The 17142-nt window shown below is 41.2% G+C and overlaps 1 protein-coding gene and 1 pseudogene across 2 annotated transcripts in view; both read right to left on the bottom strand.

Moving 5' to 3' along the window:
• Window positions 1-849, bottom strand: LOC103267089 (annotated as a pseudogene). The gene has a single exon (XR_504737.2). The product of XR_504737.2 is annotated as a 60S ribosomal protein L22 pseudogene (transcript).
• ANO4 (anoctamin 4) overlaps window positions 1-17142 on the bottom strand; it is a 383517-nt gene that overhangs the window by 335515 nt on the left and 30860 nt on the right. The window lies entirely within an intron of this gene.

Genomic DNA, 17142 nt, shown 5'->3' with positions numbered 1-17142 from the left:
GAAACCTGCATTTTATTGACACTGCCATTTTCCCACAGAGAACGTTAGAAAGAAATCACCCTTTTCTTTTAATGAATGAGCCCACTGCATTCCTGAATCATTCTCTGAGAAAAGCACCAGGTACAATTGACAGCCACGCTTTTTAAAATAAAACAGTGACTAACTGAAGCTCACACCTCCATACCTTATCTAAGTGCACCACGGTTGTTCTTCCCATAAGATCAGCTTCTCCTCCTATTTTGGTATTACTACCACAAGGACAGACATTTTCAATCAGGAAAAAAAGTCTAGTTACAATACTGAGCAGCAGCCCAAGTGAGGCCCTTTACCATGACTTCCAATTCGCTGTGCAATCCACACTGCAGAGATACAAGGATAAACCACCATTTTGGTTCCCAAGTTTTATTCAAGAACTCATACAAAATATTGAAGATAAATGAATTTTCATCCTCATCTTCCTCCTCTTCTTCATCCTTGTTAATTTGAAAGTAACGTAACTCGTAACTCTCTTTGCTGTTAGCAACTACGCGCAACCAATCACGTAGATTATTCTTCAAATATTTTTTGGTGAGATATTTCAAATACCTTTTGGAAAAAGGCACCTCGGAAGTCACAGTGATCTTGCTCTTGCTCCTTTCAATAGTCACAACTCCTCCACCGAGATTCCCAGCTTTTCCGTTCACTTTGATCCTCTCTTGCAAAAACTGCTCAAAATTGGCTGCATCCATGATTCCATCTTCTACAGGGTGGGTGCAATCAAGAGTGAACTTCAGAACCTGCTTCTTTTTTTTGCCCCCCTTCGCCACAAGCTTTTTCACAGGCGCCATGGCGGCAGCGGAGGCAGAAAGGGAGCTGTTCCAGATTTTTTACATGCTGCACAATAAAACTTTAACGGAAGGAGTGAAGGTGGAGCGTGAAACGGACAAGAGGCTGGCGGCTATGCGGTAGTTGTCAGCGGGGTAGACCCCAATGTATCTGAGAGCATTCCAAAAAGGATTGTGAGGATCTGGAATTTTAAAGACATAGTGGGAAAAGCGGGCGCCTCGGCCTTAAAGGGTGTTGAGTCTCACTGCGCGCCACCGTCTTTCAGTCTTCAAATGCATTTCCCTCACAGGCAATTAAGCGTGTCTCTACTTTTTATCTTCATTTGTGAAATTGTCCAAGGAAACCAAATTGGTTTTGCTATAGGGAAGCTGATGATTATGGAACAGAATTAAAGCCAACATTTCTGTGACCAAGCAGAAAACACACGGAGAGTGGCCATTTTGCTTAGTCTGTCTTTGACTGAGCATCCGTCTGTGTTTGTGCACATGTGTGCATGGTGGGCTGCGGGGGGGTGTGCGGGGAAGGGTACCATGTGCACATCCACTCTTCAGTCATCCATTAGAAAGTAAGGTGTGTGCTACTCTGTTTCCTTCTAGATTGTTTCATCTATTTGGATATTTAACCTCTATTCACAGAGGAATAAGTTAATCAGAAAACTCAATCTGTTTCAGGTGTTACCTTCTCCAGGGACACAGTCTCGAGAGGTGGGCCTCTTTTTCTTTTCAATTAGTTGTACCCTGTGACCTAAAAACTGATTGGGTTGCTCAGTCCTTCAGTTATAAAATGTTGCTGATGCAATGCAGCAGACCCTTAGGCAGGTCAAGACTTAGAGAGAATTTGCTTCGGGTTTGATTTCTGGCTGTTCTTAAGATTTCATTAAAATAGACTATACGGTTTAATATTTTTGAATGTTAGAATTGTTTAACTTCCTTTTCTCAGAGATTCACAAGACTAGTTTTACTGAGACGGTAAAATCACACAGGATATAGAGATAGTTCTCCTTTTCCAAGTCAGACTCTAGAAGAGGGGTTGGCAAATTTTTTACAGAGAGGGACAGAAAGCAAGTATTTTCTTTCTTTCTTTTTTTTCTTTATTTTAAAGATGTAGGGTACAGGCCGGGCTCGGTGGCTCAGCCTGTAATCCCAGCACTTTGGGAGACCGAAGCGACTGGATTGCCTGAGTCCGCAGGTTCAAGACCCACCTGGGCAACTTGGCAAGACCTCATTTATCAAAATCAAAAATTAGCCGGGTGTGGCAGCGCACACCTGTAGTTCCAGCTACTTGAAAGACTGAGGTGGAAGGATCACTGGAGCCCAGCAGGTCGAGGCTGCAGTGACCGGGAGCATACCACTGCACTCCAGTCTGGGTGACAGAGTGAGACTCCAACTCAAAAAATAAAAATAAAAAATAAAAACGTAGGGTACCATTCAGGGTTAAGTATACAAATGTTCATTATGCAGGTACCCTTGTTGATGAGGTGTGCTCCTCACTGTTTCCTTCAACTGCCAATCACAACCCCCTTCCCTGGCAGTTTCCCACTATTACCAATCCCTTTCTGATGGTATCATGATAATTGTTCAAGGTCCACTGATGAGTGAGAGCATATGCTACTCTGTTCTTTGTGTCTGTGATAGATCCCTGAGTATGACAGTGATCCATCCAAGTTGCTGCAAAGTCCATAGGCTTGTCCTTCTTTATGGCTGTGTAATATTCCACTACGTATATGTACCACATTTTTTTAATCCAGTTCATCTTCGATGGGCGGTATGGCTGGTTTCCATGTTTTTGCTGAAAGCAAGAATTTCCAGCTTTGCAGGTCATACAATCTCTGCAGTAATTACTCAGCTCTGCCATTGGCAGAGGGCAGCCATAGACAATACGAAAACAAATGAGCAAGACTGTTCCAATAAAACAAGCATGGTTTTGGTATTTACAAAATCAAGCAGTGGACCATACTTGGCCTACAGGCCATGGTTGCCAACTCTTTCTAGAGCATAGCGAGGGGCTGGATTTCAAAAGGTGATCTTCAATCTGGCATCACAATAGGGGTTACTTTAAAATTGACTTGGGTGCCATGTAATTATTCATGACAGCATGGAGTGATGTTTTATCCACTTGTCTGCATATCTGCATCATATTTCACAATAAATTTTTTGTTTTGTTTTTTAAGCAAAGTATCAAGGGATCCAGGGAAGCTGGTTGGTTAAGGCTTAGAGGCAGTATACAAAGGGAACTTTTCTGGGAGGTCAAAAGTATTTCCAGAGATTCTGATAGATTAGAGGTCAAGTCAGAGGTTTTTCCAGAGATTGAGAGATTTGGGGTTGGAAGAAACTTAAATTATGCAGTACAATCTCTTTCCCAATGTAGGAGTTCCTTTTGCAACACTTCTGCAGGAGTTCAGTTAACCTCTGAAGGAATATGTCTGGGGCTGAGGGAAGGATTATCATTTTATAAAGCAAAATTTTTCTCTAATTATTTCATTCAATAAATATTCTTGAGCAACGACCAGGTTCAATTCATAAGGCTTGCCTCTTTGAGAACACAAATACTTGAGACACTGTCTGTTCCTTAGAGAACTTGAAGTCTAATGAAAGAAATATGACAGAACATAAATTATAGCAAAAGGTTTTTAAAAATAGGAAAAAGAGCCGGGCTCGGTGGCTCAGCCTGTAATCCCGCGCCTTTGGGAGGCTGAGGTGAGTGGATTGCCTGAGCCCGCGGGTTCGAGACCCGCCTGGGCAGCGAGACCTCATCTCTATAATAAATCAAAAAATCAGCCGGGCATGGTAGCGCATGCCTGTAATTCCAGCTACTCGGAAGGCTGAGGCGGAAGGATCGCCGGAGCCCAGCAGGTCGAGGCTGCGGTGGCCGGGAGCGGCCACTGCACTCCAGTCTGGGCGACAGAGTGAGACTCCAACTCAAAAAAAAAATAGGAAAAAGTTACTAGGACTTAAGGCATAATAAGGAAGGTAACCCAATTTTAAAATGAAGAAAGGACTTGTACAGGCCTTCCACAACCATATAAAGAGAGGGTCAACCTCATCAGTAACCAGAGAAAAACAAAGTAAAACCATAGGAAGGTGCCATTTCGCATCCACCAGAATGGCAGAATTTAAAAGTCAAAAAATTTCAGACATCGCGTGGATGTGGCGCACTTAAGATAGTTAGGCTTGTGTGGGGAATTAAACGAGTTTGTATGTGTTAAGTGCTTCGAGTCGTGCCTGGCATGCAGTGAGTGCTACATGAGTTAGTTGCCATCATCTGTCATTATCATCACCATGACCATCACTGAAATGATTACTGTGTACTGACAGTGGCAGTGTAAACTGATACAACCAATTTGAAAAACAGTGGGGCATTTTCTAACAAAGCTAAGTGGGTTCATACGCTATGGTCCAGCAATTCCACTCCTAGATATAAGCCCAAGAGAAACTCTTGCATCTGAAGACTTAGGCAAATGATCCATAGCAACGTTGTTCTTATGACCTAAAATCAGAATCATGCAGGTGTCTATAAACAGTGGAATGGGTGAATACTTTCAGTCTATTAATACACTGGAATGCCATACAGTAGCAGAAACGACACACCAGCATTGATGAATCTCATCCAGTTCATCTAAAGTGAAGATGCTGAGTCTTAATAATAATACATACAACACAATGTTGTTTATATAAAGTTCAAAACATACAAAACTTAACTACATATCGTTGAAGGATATGAATGTATAATAAAACTATAAAATAAAGCAAGACTATTATAAACCCCTGCTGTGGTCTAAATGTTTGTGAACCCCCAAAGTTCATATGTTGAAATCCCAAACCCCGGGGTGGTGGTATTAGAAGGTGGGGCTTTTGGAGGTGGACCTCTGCTTTTATGACTGCAATTGGTGCCCAAATAAAAGAGGCCCCAGAGAACCGCCCTGCCCCTTCCACCAGATGAAAACACGGTGGAAAAGTACCATCTCTGAACCAGGAAGCAGACCCCTGCCAGACTCGATCTGCTGGAGCCTTGATCTTGGAATTCCCAGGCTCCAGAACTATGAGAAATAAATTTCTATTGTTTACTAAGTGCTCTGTGTATGGCATATTGTTATAGCAGCCCAAACGGGCTAAGACTCCTCCAAGTTTAGAAGACTGGCTACTCCTAATGTGAGAGAGAGAAGGGGATGGATCTGGGGGAGAGGCCACAGGAGCCAACACAGGCAACATTTATGCTTCTTGTTTAAACTGGACGGTGGATATACAGGTGTCTAAGGCCTCGTGATCTCTTCTTTTATGTATTTCTTACACTTTATGAATATTTTATATCCACTCAATAATCAAGGAAACCTCATTATTTTAAAGAATGAAAGGGGAAGAAGTGGTTGCTTTTGACAGGAAGTGAAAGGCTGGAGGTCGCCATGGCGATGGGACTCCTCCCGTGTATCCGCTTGACCGAGTAGTGGTGGTTTACCAGGTGCTGCCTTGGGATTCTGCAGCCACCCTGGGCCCCAAATCAACTAGCAGCATTTGTCCCAGTCACAGATCTCAGGGGGTATCAGTACTTCCTGAGGATTTGGCATCCTTGAGGTGAGATTTTTCCTGTCCTGCAGCTGATCCACTATGTCCCATGATCTCCCTGTGAATCCAACGTCATCTGAGTTGGGTGTTGAAAGACAGTGGAGATTGAGGGGTCAAGGGATGCAGCACAAAAAAAAATCGCTTTTCTCTGTCTTGGTTTTGATAACCTTTTCCAAGTGAACATTTGTGGTTTTAGTTATTCTATCCTGCCTCCTTCCCAAAAAGTTATGGGCTTTATTTTAAGAAAGATAATATGGCTATTAAAATAGAAACGGAAAATTAAGGCCCTTATAATGAGAGAAAGAAGCAAGACTCTGAAGTCCTAAGCCAGTAATTTTTAAACTTTAGTGCACCTAAAAATAACTAGTGTTCTGTCCAAAGTGCAGAGTTTCAGGCCCAGAATCAAACTACTCTACCTCAATAGATCTGGGGTGAGGACCAAAGTCCACATGAACGAGCGCTCCAGGTGATTCTGATGCCAGCAGTCTAAAGACAACCCTTTAAGCAACACTGACATTGGCCAAAATAGTCACTACAACTGAAAGTGGAGCTTTGAGTTTCCTGATAGCCAAAGCAAAAAGGGACTGTGTGTCACATAACTATTACTATATTTAGCCAGAGAGACAGTTTATACATTCTAAAAGTAATACAACATGTGTTTTATTACTATTTTATATAATAAACAATCTCTAAGCTAAATTACTTGGAATCAGTAAGTTGGGAAAATATGGCTAAAAAAATAATGTGGAACTATATCAAATAGTACACAATAATATTCTAAGCTGATCTGATTATTTTACTCCTAAAAATATGTTATGCAAGTTTCCTATACCTAACTCTACAATTTTGCCTCTGGTTCCTGAACCTCCATAAGAGATAGCTTGTGGTAGGTGTTTTAAGTTCAGGAAATATAATGGAGCCCTACCACAAAGCCAAGGGATAGGGAAAAAAGAGACCATATCAGATACAGAAGTGAATAATATATCATTCTAGAATACATCTGCACTTAATTATGACCAAATACCTGACTTGACTTCCTAGGGCCCAGGAGCAGTGGCTCAAGTCTGTAATCCTAGCACTATAGGAAGCCAAGGTGAGAGGATTGCATGAGTAATCCTGTTCGAGAATAGCCTGGGCAACTTGGAGAGACCTCATTTCTACAATAAATCAAAAAATTAGCCGAGCATGGTAGCGCACGCCTGTAGTTCTGGCTACTTGGAAGGCGGAGGCAGAAGGATAACTGGAGTCCAGCAAATTGACACTGGGGTGTCCATGAGTGTGCCACTGCACTCCAGCCTGGGCAACAGAGTGAGACTCCAATTAAAAAAAAGGAAAAGATTTCCTAGGAATAATCTACAATCCAGGTGACCTGCCCTTGTATAATAATCTTTTATATTTGTACATCTTTTTACAGTTCATGTCACAATTTCTCATATTCACTTAAACATCACAACAAAACTGCCTGCAAATTTTTAACAGCTTCATTTCACAAATAGGACCACTGGGCTCAGAGATTCTAAGGGAGTTTCCCACGGACAACAGCTGGTAAGGGCAGAGGCAAGAATGAAAGCCCAGGGTATCTTCTTTCCACCCCTGTGGGATGAGCACACTATAAACTCTCATTGTTAGATCATAACACCAAAGTAGCAATTACATTTTTACTATCTTCGTGGATATCCTATTCATCTTTCTGCATTATTTATTAAGACTTCAGATCCATTTCAGGAGTGGCTAGATCACTAGATCTTTTCTTGGTATTAAAATAAAAAATGCATGCCTCTCAGGATATTCTTGCATCCTTGATAAGGAGAGTGAGGTTCCATAATGTTGTATCAGTGAAAGTGATCCAAGAACACTGATTTCAAAAATCTTTCCATGAGAAAATATGGACGTGTTATGGGTTTAAAAGTGTATGAATAGGCTTTTCTGGTCTTTGTATTTTGGTTATTTCCTGGTTTCAACAGAGAAGCTATTTGACACATTGTAAATAGTTACTTAAACAGATGGTTTTTCACAGGTTCGATGCTATCACAGGCACAGACATTCATGACATGACATGACATTTTTAATATCTGTTAATTGCTTAGATTTAAAAGAGTCAAAATTTTTGTTGATATTTTATAAAAACAGAATTGTGATACCAAACTTAACATTCCACCCACACTCCCTGAGAAGTCTAATTGTGATAGTAACTCACTACGGGAAATCTGAAAATTTAGGAAAGTTGTACGCATTTTAAGTTCAGAAAAATATCCAATCTCCTATTGTTCAAAGATAGTAAAAATGTTAACATAAAAGTATGGCATGTACAACTCAAGGCCATAACAAACCAAATATTAAATTCAATTCAACAAATGCATTGGAGAACTGCTATGCATAGGCACTGTGCTAGATACTGAAAAGACAGAAATAAGACAAAGTTTCTGATCCAGAGACACTCAGAGACCAAAGAAGGAGTCAGATACATCAGCACATAAATTAAAATGCAGTGTTGGGGAGTGACATTAGTCAGATGGCAGAATAGGACTTCCCAGGGCTTGTCCCTTTGAGGACGTCAATTTGAACAACTATCCACACACAAAAACACCTTCACAAGAGCCAAAGAATCCAAGCAAGAGATCACAGCATCTGGCTATAGCACAGAAATAAGACACATTGAAGAGAGTAAGAACAGCTTCACATTGCCCATGCCACCCTTCTCCCAAGTCCAGGCGGCACAGTGCAGAGAGAGGTACCCTCTGCGTGATGGAAAGATAGTGACATGAGCACCCGACTTTGCCACAGACCCTAGCACCAAGCCTACTCCAGTGAAATCAGGCAATGTAATGGAGCCCTACCACAGAGCCAAGGAATGGGAAGAGAAGGGACCATATCAGACACAGGAGTGACCCCCATAGCTGCAGGATCCAGGCCGTGCCAGTTCCAGACCAGCTCTAGAGCACCAGGCTCCAAGCCAAACCCCTCAGCCCCCAGCTTCAGGCCTGCCCCAGCACCAGGTCAGTCCCTGATGGCCCAAAGTACCAGGCAAGCACCCACAGAGCAGGTTCCAACCCCACCCCATACCAGGCTCTCCACTGCAGTCACATGCTCCAACAGACCCAGGTCCCAGATTCATCCCAGGAGATCCCATTTCTGGACCAGAACCTGTGGACTCAGCCTCTAGGAATGCCTCCTCAGAAGTAGCCTCCAAGCCATCACTTGTGGGTCTAGCCTCCAGGCCAGCTCCTGTGAAGACCTAGGCTCTAGGTCAGCACCCATAACTCAGGTTCCAGCACCCATAGGTCCAGGCTTCCAGGCTGGACTTCATGGACTTGGGCTGTAAGGTAGCTCCCACTCTAGGCCAGTCCCCACAGCCTCAGGCTCAACCTGGCCCAGGGCCTAGACCTACTCCAGCAAACCCAGGTTCTAGGCTTGTCCCGGTAGACCCTAGCACCAGGCCAGTTCCCATGGACCCATGCCTCAGACCCATCTCCAGGGGCCCTGACAACAGGTATACCCCTATGTACTCAGGATCCAGACCTATCTCAGTGGACCCAGGAAACAGGCAGGCTCCTAGAGTACTAGGCACCAGGCCCACCCACTTGTTAACAGAGTTACTAGTCCAGCTGACCTGAGGGTACCAGTAGCAAGCCCACCATGAACACAGACAGACAGACTGCCCAGACTCTCTGGAAGGACTGACTGGTGAAGGGCTTTCCCTGCTGAAGCCAGCCTGCAGATATTTCTTCAGCTATAGACACTAACACAAGACCACAAGAATTTCAGATAATCAGGGAAATATGATATCACCAGAGAAACAAAATAAAACATGAGTAACCAGCCCCAAAGAAATGGAGATCTACAAACTACCTGACAAAGGATTCAGTATAATCATCTTAAAGAACAGACAACTAAGTGAAATCAGAAAAACAATACATGAACACAATGAGAAGTTAAAAAAAGAACCAGACAAATTCTGGAGCTGAAGAGCACTTAGCTGAACTAAAAATTCCATAGAGATTTTTCTGTAGAAGAATGTATCAAACAGAAAAAAGAATAAGTAAGCTCTAAGACAGATCATTTGAAATTACCCAGTCAGAAAAAGAACAAATAAATCAAACAAACAAATAAATGCATTATGGGAGTCTGAGAAGTAACAGAGAAAGGGGCAGAAATTTTACATTAAAAAAATATTGACAGAAAAATTACCAAATTTGGAAAGGAAAATAAACATCCAGGTCCATGAAATCAAAGAACCACAAATAGATTAAATATAAAGAGATCTTCACCAGGAAACATAATAAAATTCTCAAAAGTCAAAAACAAAGAGAATTTTAAAAGCTGCAAAAAAAAAAAGCAACTTCTCACACACAAGGGAATCTCTACAAGGCTATTCATGAATTTCTAAGTAAAAATCTTAAAACCTTATAAGCCAAAAGAGAATAGGTTGTTAAAGTGCTGAAAGGAAAAAAAAAACCTAAAAAACCTACAACGAAGAATACTATACCTAGCAAGGTTCATAGATAGAGAGACAAAACTCTTTCAGAGCCAACTTCCCTTAAAAAAGCTGCGAGAGTTCATCACTACTGGACCGGCCTCTAAAGAGAGTTATACAAGTTGAAACAAAAGGACATTAATAACACTGTAATTCAAAATACTCTAAGACTACAATGGTGGTGAATAAATCACTGTAATTCTAGCATGAAAGTTGAAAAAAAATATTCAAAATAACTATATTTGTCAATGAAGACCCAATATATAAAAAATTGTGACAAAAATTGTGAGGGGAGAAGTTAAAGAGCAGAATTTTTGCATGTGGTCAAAGCTAAGTTATTATCAGCTTAAAATAGACTGTTCAAATTACAGTAGTCACCTCTCATCCAAAGTTTCACGTCCCACAGTTTCAATTACTCATTGTCAAACGTGGTCCAAAAATATTCAATTAAAAATTCCAGAAATAAACAATTCATAAGTTTTAAATTATATGTTTGTTCTGAATAGCATAGTACAATCTTTTGCCATTTGCTTCATCCCGCACAGAATGTGAATCATCCCTTTGCCCAGCATGTTCACACTGCATACACTACTCATCCATTAGTCACTTCGTAGCCATCTCAATTATCAGATCAACTTTCATGCTATTACAGTGCTTGTGTTCAAACCACCTTTATTTTACTTAATAATGGTCCCAAAGTGCAAGAGAAATGATGCTGGCAATTTGAATATGCCAAAAAGAAGCCATAAAATGCTTCTATAAAGGGAAAAAGTGAAAGTTCTCAACTTATTAAAGAAAGAAAACAACTGTATGCTGAGTTTACTAAGAGCTATAGTAAGAATGAATCTTTTATTTATGAAATTGTGAAGAAGGCAAAAAAAAGTAATGCATAGCATGTAGACTTCAGTACTATTTGTGGTTTCAGGCATCCACTGGGGCCTGGGAACAAGCATATCTGCTGCAAATAATTGTTGTTTTATGTAAGCCTTGTGGTAACCACAAGAGGAAAAACCTGTAGTAGGTCCACAAAACATTTTTTTAAAGGAATCAAAGTATACCACCAAAAAGAAAAAAAGTCAATCACAAAAGAAGACAGGAAGAGAGGAAAAATGGGACAAAAGAACTACACAACAGACAGAAAACAATTAACAAAATGGCAGTAGTAAATTCTTACCTATCAATAATTACTTTAAATGTAAATGGATTAAATTCTCCAATAAAAAGACATACAGTGGTCGAATGAATTTTTTTTTTAACATCCAATTAGCCAGACTCGGTGACTCAGCCTGTAATCCCACGCCTTTGGGAGGCTGAGGTAAGTGGATTGCCTGAGCCCGCGGGTTTGAGACCCACCTGGGCAGCAAGACCTCATCTCTACAATAAATCAAAAATCAGCCGGGCGTGGAAGCGCGTGCCTGTAATTCCGGCTACTTGGAAGGCTGAGGCGGAAGGATCGCCGGAGCCCAGCAGGTCGAGGCTGCGGTGGCCGGGAGCGGCCACTGCACTCCAGTCTGGGCAACAGAGTGAGACTCCAACTCAAAAAAAATAAATAAATAAAAATAAAAATAATTAAAAATCCAATTATATACTGCCTACAACAGACTCACTTTAGCTTTAAGGACATATATAGGCTGAAAGTGAAGAGATGGAAAAAGATATTCCATGAAAATGGTAACCAAAAGAGAACAGGGTTGGCTATACTTATCAGACAAAATAGATTGTAAATCACAAGCTGTCACAAAGGACAACAAAGATAATCATATAATGATAAAGAGGACAGTTTGTCAAGAGGGTGCAACAACTGTAAATATATATGCACCCAGTGTTCTAACACCTAAATATATAAAGCAGTGTTAACAGAAAGGAAAGGAGAATCAAACAAACAAAAAATACAATAATAGTAGGAGACTTCAATACCCTGCTTTCAATAGTGAGTAGATCATCCAGACAGAAAATCAAAGATGAAAGAGCAGACTTGAACAACACTATAGACCAAATAGACTTAACAACCATACAGAACATTCCACCCAACAGAGGCAGAATACACGTTCTTTTCAGGCACACATGGGACATTCTCAATGATGGACCATACATTAGGTCACAAAACAAGTCTTCACAAATTTGAGAAGATGGAAATCATAGCAAGTATCTTTCCCAGCTACAATGGTATAAAACTAGAAATCAATAACAGGTTGAAAATTGGAAAATTCACAATAATGTGAAAAGCAAACAACACATTCCTGACAATCAATGGGTCAAAGAAGAAATCACAAGGAAAACAGAGAAATATCTCGAGACAAATGAACATGAAAGCACAACATTTCAAAACTTACAAGATGCAGCAAAATCAATCCCAAGAGGGAAGTTTATAGTAACAAGTGTATAAATGACTACATTAAGAAAAAGGAAAGATCAAATAAATAATCTAACTTTAAACCCCAAAGAACTTGAAAAAAAGAGAATAAACTAAACTGAAAATCAACAAAAGGAAGGAAATGATTAAGGTAAAGAAATGAAACACAGACAACAGAATACTATGCAATAAGTCTCCTACATACAAACAAACCTTCAAGTTGTGAATGCGCAAAGATGCAAATGTGCATTCATATGTCCAGTCATGTAAGTTAGTTCACATGTCTGGTATACATCGTCACACGCATGCATCAGGCATGAATAAAACTGCAGCTTGCCCCGTCGCCTATTGCTGACAATCCTTCAGTTCTTCCATCTCCCACCTCCTTTCCCACCGCCAGCTGTCCATTCAATGGCTGTCCATTCATGCCTGTCCATTCAATGCCAACCCTTGTATGCCAGCTGTTGTACTGTGCTGTACTACCGTACTTTCCAAGGTACTGTACTGTAAGATTAACAGTGTTTTATTTTTGTGTTTGCTTGTTATGTATTATTTGTGTGATAAGTATTATAAGCCTGTTACAGACAGTGTTATACAGTTGACTCTGTTATTGGGTACTTAGGCTAACTTTGTTGGACTTATGAACAAATTGGACTTACAAGGTCTCAAGCACCCTCGGGACATGTAGTCCTTAGCGTGACTTGCAAACATGCTCTCAGAATGCAACCCATTCATAGGTAGGGGACTTATAGCACAGCCTTAAAAATAAGGGAATTCTGTCATTTGCCATAACATGGATGAGCCTGGAGGACATTATGCTAAGTGAAAGAAGCCAAGTGCAGGAGGACACATATTTCATGGTCTTACTAATATATGAAACATAACAATGTTGATCCCATAGAAACAAAAAATAGATTGGTGGTTGCTAGGGGCTGGGTGAGGAGGCTAGAAAAGGAGAGATGTTGGTCAAAAGCTACAAAGTTTCAATTAGGATGAATAAATTTCTGCGATCTATTGTACAGCATGGTGACCAGGGTTAATAAAATCATACTGCATATTTCAAAATTGCTAAAAGAATCGATTTGAAATGTTCTCATCACAAAAAATGGTAACTAGTCGAGGTGAAGAATATGTTTCTTACCTTGATTGAATCTTTCTACAATTTATTCATATATCAAAACATCACATTGTACCCCATAAATACATACAATCATTATTTGTAAATTTAATTAATTTTAGAAATGGAAAATAGCAATGAAACTAAGATTTTTTTTAAACTATGAACAAAATTGACAAATAGTTAGACTAAGAATTATGAATGAAAGAGGAAACAATACAACTGATACCACAGAAATACAAACGATTATAAGAGATGGCAATAAATAATTATACACCAACAAATTAGATAACCTAAAAGAAATATATTCCTGGAAACATACAAGACTAAATCATGAAGAGCTAGAAACTCTGAACAGACCAATAACAAGAAAGGAGACTGAATCATCAACCAAAAACCTCCAAACAAACAAAAACCCAGGACCTGATGTCTTTTGGTGAATTCTACCACACGAATAAGAAATTAACACCAATTCATCCCAAACTCTTTCAAAAAATTTAAGAGGGATGAACACTTTCAAACTTATTTTATGAGGTCAGCAAAATCCTGATACTACAGCCAGACAAGATCACCACAAAAAAAGGAAATTATAGGCCAATATCCCCGAGGAACATACAAAAATCCTCAACAAAATACTAGCACACCAAATTAAAGAGCACATTTACAGGATGATCCTCTTTCATGAGCAAGCAGCCTCCAAGAGACTTAACACAGTGTGCTGGGTGCATTAGACTGTGGGGAAACCCCCTGCCAGCAATGGACAGTAAGGGTGATCACCAGGTGATGATTTTTGTTCACATGCTTCATCCAATCAAATGTGTGTCCTGGAAGAAATAGTGCTGATCATTTATAAGGCAAAAACTAACACTATTTGTCACACTCTTAATCTGAGATGACAAGAGGTGAGTCTGCCAGCCATTGCTGATTAGGGGTGAGTAAGTGGCAATGTTTGCTAGATTATGCTGTTATGATGATGATTAGAGTTTTCATGGAGACAGTGTGATAGATAGCTGAGGACACCGATTAAAGTGAGTGAAAATGTCAAATTGCCTTATTTACTTATAGAAAGAAATGTACCTACTGAGATGAAATAAAAATTGGGCAAAAGCTTGAGTTTTCTTAAAACCCTGAGGCATGAGCACTATATTCATGTTCTGAAAGAACAGCAAAGTAAACTTCTCGTGGAGGGGGCCTGTCAGAAAGTCAGAACTTTGAGTTGGGTTCTAGACAGTGAAGTCCCAGCTCCATAACTGTTTTGTTAGACAAACTTTAAATAGCTCGTGTCCAATAATGCCACAGTGTATTGTACATAGCTGCCTTGAGTACCATTCTCATGTTGGAAGCACGCAACTTCATTACATTAATCACATTCAAAACAAACGCAACTTCATTACATTAATCACATTCAAAACAAGAGGACAGCAGGAGAAGATATTCAAGCGCTGATTTGCAGAATACCAAAATGCTCACTCCTTGAGAGCGCGTGCAACCGTTGCCATGGAAAATATGATTCTCATCCAAGCACTATACCCTTCTCTACCCCAACAGGAAACAAGGCCAAAGACAAATCCTAGAGGGATCTGAGATGCATACCAGGTGGTCCTCGGTTTAGGAAAAAAGTGGTTCTAGGCCTTTGTTTAGAACTCAGAAAAGAAGCTCTCCATGTGACTGAAGGAGTATGAAACCTGCCTTCGGAGAGTGTAACACCAAGCCTGGCAATTGCTCAGTGAATGTGAGAAGGATCAATGGATGAAGAAGAAAGAAGATTATATGTAGTGGCAAGATTCACAGCCAGCTCACAGAAGACCACACGGCCTAAAACAAAGCACCCAGGCCTGTGTGACCTGAGAAGCGCGCTGGACGGGGCAACTGCCACAGCAGGACTGGAAGGGGCGTGGGACCCCCAGCAAGAGCTGCCCATTTGAAATTCAGGTGTCTTTAAACAGCCAGAGTGGGTGGGGAAGGGGAACCATGCCAGGAGCTGGGTGCAGGGCAGGACACGGATGCTCACTAGGGTCACAAGCACCCTCGGGACTCGTAGTCCTGAGTGTGAATTAGCCTTGTTTGTCTCACCTTTCCCTGGGTGGAACTATGCCTATTTTGTTTCTGTTATGGCTAAACTGCTTCAAAATAAGGAGGAAGATAATCTGCTCAAGTGTGTGGCAGGGGCAGCACCCACAGGCCAAGGTGAGGATATGTCCATGGGTTTCTCCTCAGTGTTGCAGGCCCTTGTGGCCATGTGGATTCCAAAAGAACGAGGTTCCAGTGCTGATATCAAACAAAAGTCATAAAAGACAAAGCACCGCCAGTGTGGTATGTCATACCTGAAATGTACGGGCAGACCAAGCCAGCACAGGTTGGAAGACCCCATGACAGCAGCCAGACAGCCCTGTTCAATTCTCTGCTCACCTACTTACTAGGGCATCTGAGGGGGACCCGAAAAATAAAACGCAGAATTCATTTATAACAAATTGTGCATTTGTTTATCCATGTTTAAATTTCAGTCTCCTTCAGAGTACTTTCTGCTTGGTGGAAAACACCTATTGAGATGCTTTTTCCACTACTCAAACAGTTTTTGAACTTGTCAAGTTTGATGCCTCAGTGTTTCTGCTGTTTTTTGTTTCACCTTTTCCCCATGGAAAAACATTTCCCTTGGAGGACTTTTTTTGTCTGGGGAAACAAAAAAAAAATCAACTGGGACAAGATCGGATAAATAGGGAGGGTGGGGCACAGGAGTCATCCTGTTTTTGGTCAAAAACTGCTGAACACTCAGCACGGTGTGGGCAGTTATGTTCATAAATCACCCATCATGAAATGGACAAACGTGTTGGCTCTTCAAAAAAAAAAATTCACTGAAGCTGAACGCAGCCTCTCACAACAATGCTAGCTGGTACACTGATGTCGATAGGTTCCTGGAACACTCATCTACCGGGAGAAGCTTGTACTACAAGGAGCCTGTCCTTCAAGAGATAATTCTAGTTTTGGGGGGGCCCTCATGAGTCATGGGCAAGTTCTTTAAATACACTGAGGCCTAGACTTCTCATCTGTAACTGAAAATAATATCTAATACAGTAAAAAGTACTTCAAAAGGCTGTTCTGAGGGCTCAATGGGTAATAGATTCATCAGACAAATGTCTACCAGGTACCACTACATGCAGGGCACTGGTTTAGTGCTGGGCTCAAAAATCAACGAAACAGGAAGTACTTCCTGTCACACAGAAACCACATCCTGGAGCTTGACGTACTGCCACAGGTATCCTGGCACAGAGTGGGTGTCCAGGACATGTCAATACCAGAACATTCTTCCATTTTTGTTGAGGGCCTGACCACAAAAATCAAGGAGCAGGTTCTAAAAGAACTGAGACCTTCATCAGAGAGCAAAGAACCCACCTGCAACTTTCCATAACATCACTAGTATGGAAGGTGAGCGTTGTGTCCGGGAAGGTAAGCACCTGTCCTCAAGTCTCCAGTTTTTTGTTTTTTTTGTTTTTCAAAGCAGGATTTGTTGAGAGGAGAGAAAAGCTCCCACAGTGGGAGGGGACCCGAGGGGTTGCCCTCCAAATTTTCATGTAGAGCGCTTCCTAGAATAACTGACCCTCCTGGTCTCTTGCCCTTGCCAGGGGAACGGGGTACTTCAATTGGAGAAAGGAAATTTGGCCAAAAGTCAACAGCTAGAGAGATTCTGGTCTCCTCTCTTCACCTGTCAGTGCTCTTCACCATTGGCTCAAACTGTGCCTGAGGTGGGTGGTCCCAGGGCCCGATGGAAAGGGCAGGGGGAGCATCCCGCGCTTGGGCCACATTCTCCAAACAGCTC

Source organism: Carlito syrichta, unplaced genomic scaffold, assembly GCF_000164805.1.
Source record: "Carlito syrichta isolate Samal-C Ts95f unplaced genomic scaffold, Tarsius_syrichta-2.0.1 Scaffold307930, whole genome shotgun sequence".
NCBI lineage: Eukaryota > Metazoa > Chordata > Mammalia > Primates > Tarsiidae > Carlito > Carlito syrichta.
This window is presented reverse-complemented; position numbering and strand designations above follow the sequence as displayed.